General features: G+C 37.2%; 1 protein-coding gene across 1 annotated transcript in view; it reads right to left on the reverse strand.

The window, feature by feature from the left end:
* Positions 1 to 18,150, reverse strand: part of LOC149159365 (receptor-like protein kinase At3g21340) — a 46,683-nt gene that overhangs the window by 22,469 nt on the left and 6,064 nt on the right. The window lies entirely within an intron of this gene.

Consider the following 18,150-nt stretch of genomic DNA (forward strand, 5'->3'; position numbering starts at 1 on the left):
TCTCAGATTAATTAAATTAATTATTATTTAAAATATAATTAATTTAATTAAACTAAAATTTAATATATAAAAAAATATATATATATCGCGTCGGGAGTTTCATATATGGCAAATTTAAAAACCCCCGATACATACCATGCCCCGATGCGAGTTGCCGATAAGCGTAAGGTGAAACGAGGCATTAACTAAGGTTTTCATGTTTTGTTTTTCAGTTTCATCCAAAGTCACTCATACGTGAGTGTAATAAGTGAAGTAGGATAATTATGAAATAGATAGGGTAGTATTAATATAAAATTAATATTTAATATTTAATATTAAAATTAATATTTTATAATAATAAATTTTATATTAATTAATTTGATTAATATATAAAATTTAATTAAGTTAATTAAATTTAAATTTAAATATTATTTAGATTAATATTAAATAGGTTATAAATAGTTAATTATGATAATTATTTAGATTAACATTAATTAATAATAGTTTAATAAATAATTAGTTTAGTTTAATTTAACAATTAAATTAGAATTTATTATTAAATAATTAGAATTCTAATTTAGGATTAAAATTTTAATTGAAATTCTCTTTTTAGCCCAGCAACAGAATTTCCAGATTTACATCAGATTTGATCCATCAACTTTGGAGGCTCATAGATTGGGTTGTACTTGGCCAAATGAGGCCCAAGACGGCTCATTGGAAAGAGAAAATCAAGGAGAACATTTTTTAAGAGGTTTCACTAACAGATTTAATCATTTATTGGGTCAAAAATCAAGCAGAAGATCAAGCTCCGAATTTTGAAAACAAAATCAATTTTCTGAGTTATTTTCTTCATTTTCATTTGTCCAAAACCTCTTCTAATTGCAGATCCATTGGTTAATCATATCTCCGGCCAATTAAACCATCCCAGGCATCAAGAGAAAGTTTATATTTTATTTTCAAGTATTTATTTAAATAGAATTAATTGGATGTGATTTAAATGCCATCAATGCCATGTTGATTTTATTGTTGCATTTTAATTTATTTTGATTTCTTTTTGCAGGAAAACAGTGGAAGAAATATGGAGAAAAATATCTCAATCAATGAGAATGCTCCAGCAATTGAAGATCAAAATTTTGAGCAAGTAAAATTGGATTTAGCAGATTTCTCTTCAACAAACTCTTCTCTCAAGAATTCCTTCACAAATAATATAAGTAATAGATTGCAAAATGGAATAAGGGGTTGCTCTCCTCTGCAATTTTAGACTTCTAAAAGCACTACTGTAATAGGAATTTAGAGTTGTAGGAGAGAAGAGAGAAAATCTCAGATCTGGGGATTATTGAGGATTTTTCCTTTGTATCTTGAATTATGTATGAGGGACAAAGTTTGCACTATTGTGGCTCTAGTTTTAAAGGTAGAAGTTCAAGCAATGTAAAGGACTGTTGGAGACCAAGATCAGAGAAATGGATGCAATAAATTGGTATTTTTAATACTACTATTTCAAATATCAATTTCATTTTTATGGTAACAGGAATGTGTCATTTTATTCATGTTTGTGCACTATTGTCAATATGGGTAGTTTGTCTCAATGTTGTTATCATGTATCTATGTTCTTATGGATTAATTTCTGATTTCTGAGTAACTATTTACTCAGAAATCTGCCTTATTAAAACTGATTTATTGAATGGTAATATGTTGTGAACTATTTCCATATGTTATTGTTTAGTTATTGGATTTGCTAATTTGATAATCAATATCATTTATGTGAACTACTTCCTGAGTGTTGTTGGTTTATTATTTCAGTTAAGAGGTCTCAATAGGATGTGTTTTGATATCCATAATATCAGTTAATTGAACTACTTCATTAACTTGATATTCATTATAAACAAGACATATCTAAATCCCAATACTTTAATTATCTTGCTCTTAGTTGGGTTAGATCTATATCTGCCTAATTAAGATAGTATTTAGATTAGTTTCTTTTGCTTGCATCATAGAATAAGCTTGCATTTAGAGTAAATTATACATTCTTTTAAGTCCTCTCCTCAAAGAGGCAAAACTTTAGTTGTGGCTTGGCTGAAACCAAATCAGCTTAAGGGTCATTCTCTTGCCTGATCAGCAAGAAGAAGTGATCTGATATCCCTGTCTATTGGTATGTAAAGATACATCATAAACCAATAGCAATAGGGAGAAGGTAACTGGACCTAGTTAAACCAGATAGAGCCACCACACCAAACGGAAAAGGAGCTGCTTTAAGGTCCGGACCAGGTGGTTATCCCCCAATGTTGTTGCAGAGATTTTCGAGGTATCAACAAGTTGGCAGATGAATCATTTCAGGGCGTAACCGAAATACTGAACTGTTTGAGGAAGAGCTGGCGCAGTTTGTGAGAGGACAAGTGGCCACTTCCTTGTGAGAAGTTACACAGTGGCAATGACGCAGAGGCAGGGAGCTCCAAGTGAATAGCATAGGCAATCTGAAGAGACGGAAGAGGAAGTGAACCGTCAAAGGATGGATTGGCTTTAAGCCATGAATGAATAGACAAAGACAGGAGAGCGAGAGAATGAGAAAGAAAACAATGAAGAAGAAAGCAAGACGGAAGAGACAGAAGTAGAGAACAGAGAGCCGAGCTGACCTAAGGCAGCATCGAGTAGATAGAAGGCTTGAGAGGTTCAAGCAATCCCTGAGAGGATATCTGTCGGGAACTGAGTACCAAATTGGACTCACCCCATCAAGACCAGTTGAGGTTGAGACTTAGTAAGGAAGAGTTTGTGCACTCTAGTGGCTTGGGGAATCCAAGAACCACCCTACTAAGCATTATCTATTTCAGGAGACTCAAATTGAGCTCCTCATTGTAAAAACTCTGTTTTAAAGACACAATAAAAGAAGGCCACCACTGAAAGCTGGACCGGAGACGTAGCCTAGGAGGATTGGGTGAACTCCTTATTAATTTGTTGTGTCCTTGCATTTGCTTACTTTGTTTCTCTTACTGCTTTCCATTTTCCAATGTCTGTGCATTTTGCAATCTGATCGATCCGTTGCCTAAGATAACATAGACACACACCAGCACATGAGTCTGTAATACCTTCATTCATTAATTAATTAACTGAGATCACTCATGAGTGATTTTTAGATCAATAGTACATGTTCTCTTGGTCAAACTCATTTTTATGTTCATGCTTCTTCCCTGAATTCATGTAATTATAGTTGATAGAAATATTTCAAGCTCCCTCACAAATTCATTAGTATTTACATGTTAATGCAAATGCCTGTAACTGTTTCACAGATTCATTTGTCTCAACATTCTTCATGAATATGCCTGTGTGTACTATTGAAATTATATCTTTAATATGAAACACATGAATCATAACTTTTAGCTCCTCCTTCATCCATTATTTCTGCTTGTAACTCAAATAAGTATAGAAATTCTTAATGCCTCAAGCTCTATGTGTTAAGTGCAGAACATTTGAAGCCTTATTCTCTATGTGATGAGTTTCTCCTTCTCTTTGTCCTCTCTCATCGGATCTGAAAAATCTTATTAAGCTGTAAGACCTTGAAACACTCGACCTCTGTTATTTTTATGCTTATTTCTTAGATTTGAACCCGTGAAGAAGTACCAAAAATCCATGTATTATTTCTTTGGATAAATGTACCTATCCATCTCCTATATATATAGGTATCTATAGAACATAAGTGATGTCTCCAGTTTCCTATAAATCATTTGAGACACCAATCTAGATGTGCCCAGGCACTGATCTTGTAAGCAATCCAAGGTTGTCTATGGGAGCTGCAACTAGAGGGAAGAGAGAGAGAGAGAAAGAGAGAGAGACAGAGACAAAGACTGAGAGAGACTGAGAGATGAGGGGGAGATATAGAGGGAGGCAAGAGAGAAATGGACATAGAGGAAGGAAGAGAGCGAGGATGTGAGTGAGAGGAGAGAGGAAGGGAGAGAAAGAGTGAGGTAAGAAGAAAGAAACAGAGAGAGAAAGGTGGAGAGAGAGAGGGAGAGAGGAGAGTAGGAGGGAAGAGAGATAGAAAAGGGGAGATAGGAAGAGAAGGAGGGGAGAGAGAGAGAGGGAGGAAGAGATAGATAATTATGGAGAAAGAGTGTGTATGTTTTGGGGGTGATATAGAGAGACAAAAGAGAGAGAGAGAGAGGGAGAGATGCACACACACACACATATATATAGAAGGTGGGGAGAGGGAAGAAGAGAGAGAAAGAGAGAGGGAGAGATAAATAGATATGGGGAAAGAAAACATGTGTGTTTGTGTGGGTGGGGGGTTGAGATAGAGGGAGATATAGATATAGAAAGAAGGAGGTAAGAAGAAAGACATGGAGAGAGAGAGGGAGTGATAAGGGAGATGGAGAGAGAGGGAGATAGGAGAGCAAGAGGGAAGAGAGATGGAAGGGGGGAGAGAGGGAGAGAAGGGGAAGATAGAGAGATAGAGAGGGAGAGGAATAGGGAGGGAGAGATAGATAAATATGGAGAAAGAGTATGTATGTTTTGGGGCTAATATAGAGAGTCAAAATAAAGACAAAGAGAGATAGATATATAGATGGAAGGTGAAGAGAGGGAAGAAGAGAGAGATAGAGAGAGGGAGAGATAGATAGATATGGGGAGAGATAGATAGATATGGAGATAGGGTGGGGGGGTGTGTGCTTCCAATTATCTTTATCACTGCCCTCTCCAACTTTATATTGTTTTCCAAGCATTCCATGCATTCTTTAGTAATTCTAAGTGTAGTGAGCTTTCATATGCAAGGAAGATGACAACTTTGGATTACTCTTTCAACTACATCCCGTAGAATATGACATTCATTAAAAGACTCTTCAATATTCTTCTATAATTTTGTAGACGTTGATTTCTAATTTGCTAAACCTAGAACGCTACATTCAATATCATTATTGTTCAACCTTGTAATATCTATAGGTGCTTGTATTTCTTCTTGTTTCCATCTTCTGATTTTTTCTAGGACCATTCATACTCCTTCCCATTGTACTCTTTAATCTTTCACTTTATTTAAAAAGGCCAAAAATTGTGAATAATAAATCTGTAAATCCTACAATATTTTGTACAATAGCTTTTGATCCACATTTAACTCATCCTACACTTTCATTGCACATGCATTGTACTCAATGAGATTGGTTGTTTCTACTTTGTGATATTTATCTTAGTTCTCTAACATTTTTAATTTCCTTTTAGATTCTTCCAACTCTTCAACCACATAGATTACATTTGATTCAGTTGCCTAGAAGCGAATGATACCTATCAAAACTATTACTATCGAATTTGAGTATGTGCCTTTAATAAAATGGGTCTTGTAGTAACAAGTAATTCTTCATTCGTTGAAATCTCGAGTCTCTCATGAGTCCGCCTTATTACCCATCTCTTCTTCCTATAAAAAACAAATGAATCAAGGATAACCATTTGTTCTATGTTTTCCTATGAACCCTGGCATGTGTTTAGCTCCCGCAAAGGAATGTGACCTCCTATTATTGTCTAGATCGTAAGCATTTTTGTTACCTCTAGAGGCACTAACTCTCACATATTTGATATTCCTTCGTAAGTCTAATTTGTCACATTTCTTTGGTCCTCAACTCTCTTTTTGTGCTCTTCTTCATATCTTCTAATAGCCTTTGCAATTGTTATTTCCTTATTCTTTATTGTTTTACCTTCAATTTAATATTTTCTTGTAACCAATATATATACACCAAAAAATGATAATATCAAACATAAGAGAATTAAAGATATAATAATGAATAAGTGAGGGCATATACACAACTAGGAGTGGATTACATTTGTGAACCTGATGTATCCATGGAGGTATTGGCCCCCTAACAAAATGGTTGATTGGTTGGGGGATGAGTATGTGTGTTTGCTAGGCCTTCCCCATCATTCTCAGTGCAACGTGTTATGTGGGTGCGTGAATGTGATACACAAACAATGAATAATAATAAATTAATAAATAGTCAAATGCATCATATTTGGAATAGTTCCTATGAATTTAAAATCTCCTATCCTCTTGTGCATTATTAATATTAGTTGTAATCTCTAGTTTGTGTCATCATGTAATTCCTAATGTACACTAATAGATTTATGTCAATGTAAATGTCCATAAAGATAGTGGCCCTCCTACAAACATGATGGCTTCTTGGTTGATAGATGGACATGCATGCTTGCTCAACCTCTCCCTCCTCCAATGTGGAATGTGTGTCGCCCTTTCCTTTGTGGGTGGGGGGTTTTTCACTTATGTGTGTGTGATCATAAAACATGAATAAAAATCAATCAAACATGCCATGTTTCACACTTTGATACAATGTGTTTCATGTCTTGAAATAGTTTAAAATTATTAATAAATTTGAGGTCTAGATAAATCCACACTTGAGAATATAAAAGTACTACAACCTACATAATGTAGTATAATTGATTTGACCATTGTAAATTTGATTTTTCTTTATGGAAGGCATCATTGGTGCTATTTCACAAGACAATGAAAATTTTTCTTTGCTTCAATGGAGTCGTGAATTTAGGGGTTGAGATTGCATAATTTGAGTGACAAATATATTCAAGTAAATAGAAAAACACTACAACCTACACAACTTTGCCTAAACAATTTAATCCTTTTTAATTGGTGCTATTTCAGAACACTATGACAAATTTTGTTTGTTCAAATGGAATCATAAAGTTAGGAGTTGAGATTGCATAATTTGGTTGAAAATTCTAGTTTCATAAAGAGAAAAACATTATAACCTACACAAAATTTTCGAAAAAATTTAATCATTTTCTATTCAAAGTTTCTTCATAAAAAATATTACCAATATTTTTCATCAAAAATTCTTTACAAATGACATTATTAACATTTTTCATGTTCTTTTAGCACTCTATTTTTTTATTGCCAACCTAGATCCATCTAACTTCAAATCTATCATGCGCCAAGAGGGATCAAATCCCTCGAGGTGCAAACCTTCTTTTTGGAGTGAAGAATTTGAGGAAATGTTTGCACCTCGATGGATTTGATCCCTCTCTGCGCATGATAGATCCGGAGTTAGATGGATCTAGGCTGGTTCCAGTTGAGGGTAACAATGACACATTTTTAGATTATCATTATTATGTATTAGTTTGAGATAAACTTCATACTTTGAAATTTACATTATGTTTTCTTTGTTTGACATGTCTACATCATTCTCTTCTTTAATTTTGTTTTTGTTGCTTTCCTTGAATGGTTTGTATGTCTGTGCTTGGCTACTTTGAGTGGTTTGTGTGTTTATGTGTTTGGATTTGAATAGTAATGTTTGTGAATGTTACAATTGTTGTGATATATTTCCATATGTGTATGTAATTGTCTGTCAGTAATTAGTTGGTTATGAAGAAGGGAGACAATCTTGTCAGTAATTTGCAAGAGGATTGATACTACATATTTATTCCATTTAATTTTAGGTATCACAACTTTTGACAATGTATTACTAAATATATCTTGAAAAGTAGTTTTAATAATTTACTGCATCAAGATTACTCTTGAAATAATTTGTTTCATTGCTAATGTTTGAAATAATTTATTTCCTTCAAAATAATCTGATGATTTTTTTACTCTATAGTTTTTTTTTGCAAAAGTCAAGAAATAATGTAATTTTGGATTTTATTTAATGAGTGGCCAAATTTACAAATTATTTACATTATTTGTTAGTTTTTCCATATTTTCATATCGATTATATGAAAAATATAGTCGAGATCATAAACCATTCAATTCTTTAACTCAAACTATTGTAGTAAACATCATACCATGTCTCTCTCGTTCTCCAATATTAATATGTTGAATTACTATAACAAAAAAATCAATGAACATTGTCAATCATTTTTTTGTGCTTACACTGAAATCAAATGCATATTGTTAATCCAATCACTTTAAGTTAATGTACCATCATACATTGAGTTACAACAAATCAAAAATCATCATCTACACTGAAATCAATGCATCTAATGCACACAATCAAATAAGATTAGAAAACATCTACACTGAAATCAATGCATCTAGTGCAGACAATCAAATAAGATTAGAAATCGACATCTATACTAAAATCAATGCATCTAGTGCAAGCAATCAAATAATATTAGAAATCAACATCTGCACTAAAATCAATGCATCTAGTGCAAACAATCAAATATGATTATAAATGAACATCTACACTAAAATTAATGCATCTAGTGCAAGTGATCCGGATTTAAACGAGAACGCAACAAATTACGGATATAACCATAAATACAAGGATGCAGTAGAAATAACACTTCATTTCATTAATATCAAATACTTAAATATGCTTACAAATAGAATGGAAATAAGACTATCTCGGGCGATGGTAGCTTATCTCTGAGAAGAGATGTGGCGGCTACATGCCTTTGAACTGTGTCACAATGAGGCTAAAAGGCCTATTTCTTATTGAGAAATAATGGAAAACCTAAACATCCAAAAACCTAACCCTAAGAGATGAAGCGCCAAACTATGGGCCCCATTGGGGTAAATTGGTACATCAACTTCCTGGGGTCGTAACTTTGGCATACGATCTCCGTTTGATGCACACAATACCTCGTTAGAAATATCTATCTGAGGAAAACAACTTTTGAATGACCAACAGCAGTCAATGACCCATGTTAGTCCCAGTTTTCCCAAAAAATGTCGTTTAGGGCTTCAAAACGACTCCGGAAGTTTAGGACCCAAAAAACTGCCAAAAATAGTAAATTATGCTACAAATAAGGAAACTGAAAAACTGAAAGAAACAATGGTGGGGGTCCAAGTGGAATAGGCGGGTGGCCACCAATATCCACCTGGATCATTCCTCCTCCCTTAGGAAGCAATGGTCCCCATTGCGTTGAGTTCCTCCATGAGATGAGGAAACTTCTGCTGAACTTGGTCCCTGGTGAGCCACTTGCCCTGGTGAAGGAGTTGGCCTGCTTTGACAACTCGATATAGTTGGATCCTTTGCTATCGGGTGTTCTTGATCTATATGTCCATGATCCGATCAGTTGTGGCTTGTTCCATGTAATCTGGATTTAACTCTGTAGGTGTGAGTTGTTCTGCAATGTCTAATGTGTCTAACAATGGTGGGAAGTATGGTCGAAGGCGGTCCACATTGAACACTGGGTGCAAGCCAAGGAATGGGGGAATGCTGAGCTCAAATGCATTGTCTCCCACAACCTTGGTAATGGTATAAGGACCATATTGGAGTGGTCTGAGTTTCCAATAGACTCTGGTAAGGCATTCCTTTTGCAAATGCAACCAAACTTTGTCGCCCACTTGAAACTTGTGTGGCACCCGATGTTGATCATGTCGCTACTTGTACTTGGCATTTGATTTCTCCATAATGTCGTGGACCTGTTGGCAGATATGTTGGATGTGCTCAATGAAGTTGTTTGCCTTATCGGCTTCGGACTGGACATGAGCTGAATCTGCCTGAGTAGCTGCAAATGGCATGGCCACATCAATGGGACATAGTGGTTGGAATCCAAAGCCCACCTAAAAAGGGTTGTGGCCAGTCGAGCTGTGGAGAGCCTAGTTATAACTGTGTTGGACATAGGGGAGGCTCTCATCCCATGTGCGTGGATGCTTTGAGTTGTACATGCGTAGAATGTGTATGATCATCCTATTGATGACCTTTATATGGCCATCAGTTTGGGGAAGGGAAGTTGTGGACTTAGTGAGCTTGGTGTCCAACATCGACCAGAGACTGGACCAAAATGTACTGAGGAATTTATTGTCCCAAACTGAGATGATAGACTGTGGGATCCCAAAGTGTACCCACACTCGTTCAAAGAATAGTTTAGCAGTGGCTTCCGCTGTGATATTATTCTTGCAGGCCACCATAATGGCCATCTTCGAGAATCTGTCGACGACCACAAAAACACAGTCGTTTCCATGCTTAGTAGAAGGAAGGCCCGACATGTAATCCATGGAGATGGATTACCAAGGTTGACTAGGGGTAGGCAACGAAGTATAGAGGCCTTTCTTCTTGATGGTCGGTTTGGCAATGGTGCACGCAATGCAAGATCTAATGTACTTCACGACATCATGTTGAAGATTCGGCCAATAGAAATAATTTTGCAGTACTGCCACTGTTTTCTCGACCTCAAAATGCCCAGCGGCCCGACTGTAGTGCGCTTCCCAAATCATCTTGGCACACTCACTTGAAGGAACACAAAGGTGTCCCAGGTGGCATAACAGGGCATCCTGGAGATAAAAATCTGGAACTTGCTGACCCTCCAAGAGCGTCTGGTATGTGTGGCCGAATTCTAGGTTGCTTTTGTAGAGAAGTGGCCAATCAAAAGTCTTGTGGCCACAAGAGTTGAGCACAGTGGTTAACGCCATGATCAGTGGTTGACTGAGACAGTCTGCAACATTATTAGTGCTTCCCTTCTTATACTTGATATTCAAATGGAATTGTTGGAGGTATGTGAACCACTTCTGATGGTGATCATTCTGCAACATCCCTTGCGTCTGTATGAACTACAGGGGAAAGTGGTCTGTGTGGATGACCGTTTCCTTCCCCAAAATTTAATGCTTCCATTGTCAGCAAGCTTGCACAATCGAATACATCTCTTTGTCATAAGTGGGATACTTCCGAACCGTGTCTGAAAGTGTCTCACTGTGATATGCCACTGGATGCCCCTATTGAGTAAGGACTGCCCCAATAACATAATCTGAGGCATTTGTCTCGATCTCAAATGGTTGTTGCAAGTGTGGTAATATGAGCACTGGTGCAGCCCAGAGGCGATGTTTCAACTCTGCAAATGCCTTCTGTTGAGATTCAAACCAAAAGAATTTTTCTTTTGCTCTTCCCTTGGTGGCTTGACTCAAGGGCCAAGTGATATGAGAGAATCCCAACACGAACCTGCAGTAGAAATTGGAAAGAACTAGAAAGATGTGGAGCTTTGTCAGAGTGGTTGAGGCTGGCCAATCCCAAATGACTTGGATCTTTGTTGGATCCACATGCACCCCTCATTCATCAATAATGTATCCCAGATACTAAACCTGGGTCATGCCAAAAGTGCATTTCTCCAAATTGGCACACAACTTGTGTTGTCGCAGTGTTTGGAGAACCTGTCGGATGTGGTGGAAGTACTCTTCCCAACTCTGGCTGAAGATTAGGATGTCGTCCAATTATAACACTACAAATGAGTTGGTGAATGGCCACAAGATGTCATCCATCAACCTCATGAAGTTTTCAGGAGTATTCATCAACCCGAAAGGCATAACCAACCATTCAAAAAGGCCCTCCTTGGCTTTGAAGGCAGTCTTCCACACATCAGAGGGTTCAATTGGTACCTGGTGATATCCAAACTTCAAGTCGATCTTGCTGAAATATTTTACCCCCTTGAGTTGGTCCAGAAGGTCATCAATCTGTGGGATCGGGTACCTATTCCAAATAGTGATCTTGTTCAGTGCCCAATATTCAATACATAGTCTCCAAGTCCCATCCTTCTTCTATACTAACACAATCGAGCTTCCACAGGGCGATAAAATCGGCCGAATGTGACCTTTCTGTAGCAACTCCTGAATCTACCTCTTGATTTCATCTTTCTCCATTACAGAGCGCCGATAGATTGGTCCATTGGGCAATGACACACCTGGGGTCAGATGGATGGAGTGCTTGAACTGACAATGGAGAGGCACTCCTGCGGGGGAGGTGAAGATATCCTCGTGCTCCTCCATGACCTTGTCCATCTGTTGTTGTCATGTGAAGGGGCCCTATCTGGAGGTCTTGGCCACCGCCTTCTTCTTTCATGAGGGCGTATCATCAGGAAAACAAATTTCCCTATTTTGGAAATGAGCTTACTACATTGTTTTGCAGTAACCAAAGAGATGGCGGTAGGCAGTGCTATCTCCAGTATCCTATACAACATATTTCCCAAAGTAACAATAAAAGCACGAGGCCTTGACTCATACACATCATGTCACTTCCACAAGTATGGTTGGAATAATAATACATCACAAACATCAAGGGGAGCAACATCACATAATACCTCATCCGTGAAGGGCTTGATGCTGTATGGAAGCGACACAGCTGGCTCACATGAAGATCCCATCCTTGGTGAAGCCACCCGATGGTGTATGGTTGTGGGTGTGCTGTGGTCGGTAAGCTCAGTCGCTTCACGACCTCTGTTGGAATGAGGTTCTTTTGGCTCCTGCTATCGACAATGAACTGTAGTGGGGAACCCTTTACCCACATCTGGGAGTGGAAGAGGCACTCCTCCTCCTCTGGATCTTCAAGTTCCTCCTTCTGGATCTTCATGGTGGAAACAGTGGCGTTGGGCTTCACATCGATAATCTACTTCCCTTTTTGATTCCCCTTGTCAGATTTTGACTCAGAGTTGGAACATGCATCTGATTCTGAAGTCTTTAGCTCGACCACCAGTGACTGCTTGGCCTAACGCTCACTTGTGTTGTGAGTAGAGCTCTTATGGAACTCACACTACTTGTTGTGTCCTTCCTTGGCTTCATGGTGTTGTTCTTTGCTTGCGGCCTCCTCGAGCAATATTTTGATAGGATCTCCTGCCCCCTCATCTTTCTTTTCTTCCCCCATGGGCGGTCGTTGGGGTTTGCTAGGCTGATCTTTCAAAGGTTCAACCAGATCGAGCCCTAGCTCCTTATATCCCGACCTCATTGGGGACATGCAAAGAAAAATAGAGAAAGAGAAGACCACTCTGATACTGCTGATCCAGATTTAAACATGAACACAATAAATTACATATATAACCACAATTACAAAGATGCAGTAGAAATAACACTTCATTTCATTAATATCAAATACTGAAATATGCTTACAAACATAATGGAAATAAGACTAGCTCGGGCGATGGTAGCTTATCTCTGAGAAGAGATGTGGCGGCTACATGCCACTAAACTGTGTTACAATGATGCTCAAAGGCCTATTTATTACTGAGAAACAATGGAAAACCCTAAGCATCCAAAAACCTAATCCGAGGAGATGAAGTGCCAAACTATGGGCCCCGTTTGGGTAAATTGATACATTAACTTCCCGAGGTCGTAACTTTGGCATACGATCTCCATTTGACGCACACAATGCCTTGTTAGAAAGATATATTCAAGGACTACAACTTTGCAATGACCAACATCGTACAACACCCATGTTGGTCATAGTTTTCCCAAAAAACATCGTTTAGGTCCACAAAATGACTCCGGAAGTTTAGGACCCAAAAAACTGTCAAAAACAATAAATTGTGCTACAAATAAGGAAACTAAAAATTTGAAAAAAACAATGGTGGAGGTCTAAGTGGAATAGGTAGGTGGCCACCAATATCCACCTAGATCAACAAGAAATCAAATAGGATTAGAAATCAACATATACACTAAAATTAATGCATCTAATGCAAGCAATCAGATAGGATTAGAAATTACCATCTACGCTGAAATCAATGCATCTAATGCAAACAATCAAATAGGATTAGAAATTGCCATCTACACTGAAATCAATGCATCTAGTGTAAGAAATCAAATACAATTTGAAATCACCATCTACACTGAAATCAATGCATATAGTACAAGAAATCAAATAGAATTATAAATCACTATCTACACTAAAATCAATCTATTTAGCGCAAGAAATAAAATAGAATTAGAAAAATATACATTGAAATCAATGCATCTAGTGCAAGCAATCAAATAGGATTAGAAATCAACATCTACCCTGAAATTATGCATCTAGTGTATGAAATCAACATCTATGCTGAAATCAATGCATCTAGTGCAAACAATCAAACAGGATTAGAAATCACCATCTACCATGAATTCAATGCATTTAATGCAAGAAATATTCTTCCCTCTTCCCCCCCTCCATCTATATTTGTATTTCCCTCCATCTCTTCCTTCTCTCTCTATCTCTCTCTCTCTCTTTCTCTCTCTTGCTCCACTTTTCTCTCTGTACATCTTTATTCTTTCCTCCCTCTCTCCCCTTCCAAATCCATCTCTTCTTCCTCCCCTTCTCCCCTTCCAAATCCATCTCTTCTTCCTCCCTCTCTCCTCTTCTCTCTCTCCCCTCCTCCTCTCTCAAGTCCTCTCTCCCCCCCATCTCTCTCTCTCTCTCTCTGCCTTCCAACCTTGTCACTATCTCCCTCCCTCTCTCCTTCTCTCTCTCCCCCCTCCATCTTTGTGTCCCCCCCCCTCTCTCTCTCTTACCCTTTTTTTCCCTCTCTCACTCCTCTCCTTCTCTCTCTTTTCATTTCTCCTCTCCCCTCTCCTTCATTTTATCTCCTTCAATGAAAGCAATCAAATAGGATTAGAAATCACCATCTACACTGAAATCGGTGCATCTAGTCTAAGAATTATTTTCCCTCTCTCCCCCCTCCATCTATATCTATATCCCCCTCCATCTCTCCTTTATCTCTCTATCTCACCCCCCCAAACAAACATGATTTCTCTCTCCATATCTATCTATCTCTCCCTCTCTTTATCTCTCTCTTCTTCCCTCTCTTCACCTTCCATCTATATATCTATCTCTCTCTGTCTCCCTTTTGTCTATCCATATAAGCCCCAAAATATACACACTCTTTCTCCATATTTATCTATCTCTTCCTCCCTATTCCTCTCCCGCTCTCTCTCTCTCTCCCTTCTCTCCCTCTCCCCCACTTCTATCTCTCTTCCATTTTTCTCTTCTCTCCCCCTCTTTCTCCATCTCCCTTATTACTCCCTCTCTCTCTCCACCTTTATCTCCTTGTGTCTTTCTTCTTACCTCCCTCTTTCTATATCTATATGTCCCTCCATCTCTCCTTCTTTGTCTCTCTATCTCACCCCCTCGCAAACACACATGTTTTCTCTCTCCATCTCCCCATCTCTCTCTTCTTCCCTCTTCACTTTCCATCTATATATCTATCTCTCTCTGTCTTTCGCTTGTCTCTTTATATCACCCCCAAAACATACACACCATTTCTCCATATTTATCTTTCTCTCCCTCCCTCTTCGTCTCCCTCTGTCTCTCTCTCTCTCTTCCCCTTCTTTCCCTCTCCCCCCCTTATATCTATCTTCCATTCTGCTCTCCTCTTTCCCTCTCTCCCTCCATCTACCTTATAACTCCCTCTCTCTCTCTCCACCTTTCTCTCTTTGTGACTTTCTTTTTACCTCCCTCCTTCTCTCCCTTCCTCTCTCCTTCTCTCTCTCACATCCTCACTCTCTTCCTTCCTCTCTCTCCCTTTCTCTCCCGCCTCCCTCTATCTCTCCCCCTCATCTCTCTGTCTCTGTCTCTCTGTCTCTTCGCCCTCCAACTCTGTCACTATCTCTCCTTCTCTCCCCCTCTTCTCTCTATCTCTCCTTATTTATCTCTCCATCTCACCCCCGCACATATACACTCTCTCCGTCTCTCCCTTGTCACTACCCCTCTCTCTCTCCACTTTTCTCTCTCTATTTGATTCTTCTTCCCTCCCTCTCTTTCCTTCCAATTCCATTTCTCTATCCCTCCCTCTCTCCTCCTCTCTCTCAAGTCCTCTCTCATCCTTCATCTCTCTCCCTTCCTCTCACGCGCTCTCTCTCTCCACCTCTATCACTCTATGTCTTTGTTCTTCCTTCCTATATATATCTAGAGTTAATATATATTATAATATAAGAAATTTAATATTGTATTAATCTTAAGTTATTAAATTATAATATTAATATTAATATCAATATATAATATATTAATATTAATATCTATATTATAATATATTAATATTAATATTAGATTTAATGATATTTTTTTACATGACATGATAACAAAATTTTCAAATATTACAAAAAAATTATTTGTCTTTAAATATTTTAATATATCCATATGATATGATTTTCCTTTTAAAAATGCATTTTACAAATATTTAATTAAAATATTTTAGAGCAAGATTTTCGTGCTAAATTAACATTTTTAGTTGTTTTTAAGAAATGGTATTGATTTTAGTAGAGTAAAGATGTTTAAAATTGTACCTAATTTGGAATTTCAATGTGGTAAAAATTTTTGTTGAAGGTAAATTTATGATCCATTCAAATTCAAAGTATATGATAAAATATAACTATTAAACGAATTATACTTTTAAAAGTTATATTTTATTAAATACGTTGAATTTGAATAACTATATAAAACATTTAAATTCATTATTCTTATTTTTAGATTTTTTATTTTGGCCAACATAAACAAAATTTCAACTTTGATGAGAGACGGATGCCCTTACACATCATACTGAAAAGACCCTCTCAGCAATAGAGTACTAGAAATAAAACAAAACATCAAGTACTAGAAATAAAAACAAAACGAGTACTAGAAATAAAACAAAACATCAAGTACTAGAAATAAAAACAAAACATCGTCATTATATTTTAGTTGATAAATAGAATGAATAAATTAAAGAATAATAGGAAAGTGATCACAAAGATTAGGAATTTCAAATTTGAAACACTCGGTTTCTCCAACTGCACTGTAAGTTTTGATGATTTTAACAAAGAACATTAACGGGCGGGCATATTTTCTAGGTAATCACAACCCTTGGTAAATTCCAATCCTACTCACAACCCTTGGTCATTTCCAAATCGCGGAGTCTAAAGAATTCACAGATTAGCATTGAAAATAATGGAAATTCCTGGAAGATTATGACAAAATCCGGCAGAAATTTTGAAAAATTGACTTCCTACTGTCAAATTTCAGGATTTGAATGCCAAAAAGATTTTGATGGTGCTGAATCCATTTCTGCCATAAAAAAACCATATTCAAACACTCATTATAATTATTTTTTTTAATTAATTAATTAGAGCAAGAACGAGGCCTGTCCAAATTTCAAGATTGAGAGGCGATGAATAACAAACGAGCTACCTATCTTAACATTCGGATCTCACCAAAATTACCGTTAAGATTTTTCGGTGGTTTTTGTATCAACCATAAGCAGCCTTCGGATCTCTCTGCACGCCTTCGGGGCTGGCAGAGGAAAGGTTAATCCCTATGGAGATCGGTGCAGTTCCAAGCCTTACTATATGGGATTCCCTTATGGGGTAGAGGTTTTCCATTGCACACCGTGTCAAGAGCCTGTTCTGTCGGGTCATTACCCTTGAGGTAACACATGCTCTTCGGATGGTTGAACATTGGATCCCTTCTTCGCATTGACAGAGTTCACATATACTACACTATTGTATGGACGGTTACATATTGCACTTTATGGAAGCCTAGGGATCTGCATAATGAGAAAATGCTTATATGGTATTGGTTTTTTTAGCTGTTAGGTGTTTGAGTGTATAACTGGATTCAGCCCTGCAAGACACCTGAGACATTTGTGCAGAATTGACACATCAGATTTATATTTCCAACTAAGTTTCAAGAAAAATATTCCAGAAAAACCTCTTAATCCTTGAACAGTTAGAATACTGCAGGTTCTTTGCTCTTGCAGGAACAACGAAATTTGCAGGGGCCTTAAAGATAGTGTGTATTTAACTAGAGTAATATAGCCACTCAAACATTGATCTGTAGATTTTATAATGAATAGGTTTGTTACTTAACATTGATCTGTAGATTTTATAATGAATAGGTTTGTTTCTTGCTTGCCAGAACCATTAATAGTTTGATTTTGCTAACTCTTCGCTGAATACATGCCCTCAATTTATCCTCGTTGAACTCTCCACAGTAATTAATTATTTCTTATCCTCATTGAATTCTCCACAGTAATTGATTTTGTGGCACGATTTCTTGATGAATGATATCGTGTCAAAGGCCATTGGGTGATCCTGGTTGTATCCGGGCAGGAGATCATCTTGATACAATTTCAGTTTACAATATGCAATTCAAACTAGTCAACTAATTAGTGCTTTACTGAAATTATTTGTGGTAGTACTTTTTGATTAAGGATATCATGTCAAGCCCAGGAGATGACCCTGATTGTATCCAGATAAAATCATTTTATGAAGATCTGATTTATCATTTGACCCTTTTGGTAGAATTTCAGTCTTTAATATGCAATTCCAACTATTCAATTGCTTAGTTTTTACTTAAATGGTTTTCCTTAAATTTTGAGAGGTTTTGTTTAAAATTGGATTACAAAACACTTAGATGTATTAAGGTTGACGTGACACACCTGGAAAACTCGGTTAGGAGACGCCATGGTTTCCGATTATTATCACAGCTAACCTTAGATTTAATTTAAGATTTTGGATGTTTGCTCTAT

The sequence above is a fragment of the Pinus tabuliformis genome, chromosome 5_2 (genome assembly GCF_031772625.1).
Source record: "Pinus tabuliformis cultivar Carrire ecotype Pingquan chromosome 5_2, CPIR1, whole genome shotgun sequence".
Classification (NCBI taxonomy): Eukaryota; Viridiplantae; Streptophyta; class Pinopsida; order Pinales; family Pinaceae; genus Pinus; species Pinus tabuliformis.